This window comes from Gadus chalcogrammus, chromosome 20 (genome assembly GCF_026213295.1).
Source record: "Gadus chalcogrammus isolate NIFS_2021 chromosome 20, NIFS_Gcha_1.0, whole genome shotgun sequence".
Classification (NCBI taxonomy): domain Eukaryota; kingdom Metazoa; phylum Chordata; class Actinopteri; order Gadiformes; family Gadidae; genus Gadus; species Gadus chalcogrammus.
In genome coordinates this window covers 13960804-13963303 of record NC_079431.1, presented here as the reverse complement: position 1 = coordinate 13963303, position 2500 = coordinate 13960804, and positions in this window count along the sequence as shown.

Below are 2500 nucleotides of genomic sequence, written 5' to 3'. Positions count from 1 at the left end.
GTGGGACCCTCACAAACAGACTGCGCTGTGTGTGTATGTGTGATTTATTAGTCAGATGTTAGGTGTGCTGGAGAACTTGAGAGTGAACCTGTTTCAGCCCCATCAACAAAGGTCTCTCTCTGACCTGCACAACCACAAATTCACTACAGGGAAATGTGTATGTCAATAAATGAAATAGTTAATTATGGTTAATAATGCATATGACAACGTACAGGATGGGATGTCACACATATGCCACCAATATTAGCTTAGTAACATATGGATGGAAAGCAAAGTATCATCACAGTGATACTGAAAACCTACAACTCAATCAATGTCTAAAAGGCTCTCTTTATAAATACCCAATGGCCTTACTCCCCTCCGGGTGAAAGGGTGAGGTAGTGGGCTATAAACCTGACTGCTGGCTGAAAGGCATTTTTGGTCGAATATTCAGCAATGAGGTGTAAGTATGTGTGGAATGCTCACAGAGCTCCATGTTGACATGAGATAAACAGAAAGCATGCTGGGATACGGCCTATGGGACCAATACTTCACTGGCTTCACCAGTCTGACATATCCTCCGTGTGGTTACTGTTGGGCAAGAGACGGCCAGGACTTGAGGATAACCAGTCTGCCATGAAATTAACAAGCAAAACACGTTTTAATATATTTAGAAAGTCGATGAAAGTTACATTTGGATCGTGATAATAGTAGTAAAAGAAAAAATAAAAAGTAAAAAAATAAATACAGCACACATTTTAAAACCCCATTCAAGTCCCCATTCTCTTCTCTTTAGAACCATCACTTTACGCACAGCAAGGTGTTGGCTTTGGAAAAACAAGCAACAGGTATTCATAATTTGCTAAAAAAATGCTGTTCTAAACAGAAGGCGCTTTAAGCATGCAGCTTCCCTATAGACGGGCCTGATGGGGCTCTGTGATATCATCTGATGGGTGGGTGCCGGAGGTTGGCAAGGGAGGCTCCTGGGCCTCTTTATCGTCCATTGACTCAGCCTGAAACGGAAGAGAGATCATTTTAGCTTTAAGCATTCGAGCACTGGGATGTAACAAGAACAGTAAAAAGCTAAAGATCAATGGTTTTAGACTGGTTGTCTTCGCCTGGTGGGAAGGTGTGAAGGAGCCAGGAGAAGCAGCCGCCTCTCGTGTTCTTTGATCCTTTCTCTGAGGCAGCAGCCAGACAGTGACCTGGAGGTTGTGGGCGGCAGGTTAGAGATCTTCCTCTCTGCCGTCCACCCAGAAGCAGTGCCAGCCAGAATAAAGGGGTTTCTATCCATGGCTGGCATCCATCTCTGCCTCCTAAAAATGAACTTGGCTCGAAGTGGCTCACTTTGGTCAAGGTAACCCAGATGCTTGGGAAGCTATTGACTACTATGGGATGGATCTCACCTGATCATAACAAACACATAGAACACATAGAACCAAGACCTTAAATGAACCTTTAAGGTCCATATAGTCACCATTGAATGCCCTTTGAAACAATTTTCAGTGAATCTTGTAGCTACACAAAAAAATTAACCAATGTGACTACGACAGATTATAATCTAGAGATTTTTGGTCCATTTGCAGGATTTGTGTTGAGTCTGCCATAGCTGAACAGTTTCCATTTCAGAGCATGCTGCTGTGCCATTAGAACCGATGGGTGGAGGTGAGGCCTTGGGGCCGGGCGCACCAGGAACTGAGTCACGGAGGTCGGGCGGTGCAGACGACGGAGACGAAGTGTGCAAATGGAGAGGCCTTTCCGTTGAACCTGAACAAACAGAGCCGCAGAGCGGTGGCCGGCCATTCGGTAGCTGCTCCACCCCGCCTGGTGTTCCCCCTCTTCTCCGGGGTCTTTAACAGCGGCCAGGTGACATGGATCCCTGGCCCCCGGGGCCTGGCCTGGATCTGATTGCTTTTTGTTTGGAACTGCCCTGAGCTTTCCAAGGTGGGAACTCTTTCCTGTGCCGGGGGAGTGGAGTCATCGGGAAACAGTCTGGTCTACATCCCCCCGTGGCACTGAGTGCCTTTTGTATCCGCTAGCCTGTCTCGCTGAGGGGCTTTCAACCGGTCCCGACCCCCCCCCCTTCCCTTCCAACATCGAACACACCGAGCCCAAGAACCTTCACGGCAAATTGATGTTTTTAGAGCAATTTCCGATTTTCCAACTCTCTTACGTACATCAGGTAATGAATCATGCAGGGGGATGCTGCTTCCTGCATGGTGATATGACTTCATTTTTGTTAATATGGCCTTTATCCCAGGGCTCGGTGTGTTAGACATTGCTTTCCTACAACGACATTTCCTCCCTTAAATAGAGGCAGCTCTATTTAAAGGCTGGCTCTTCTCTTCTTGCTAAATTCCCCGACAGATACCCCCGCCTCAGGACCACAAGTGTGACACCTATGATACCTGAGTGTTAAAATGCTGCACCAAGAATTTCGCCCCAAGTAAATATGATTCACAGAAACTCTTGGCTGCATAACTTCCTGAAACATGAATAATGAAACATGGTCCATCTCTGT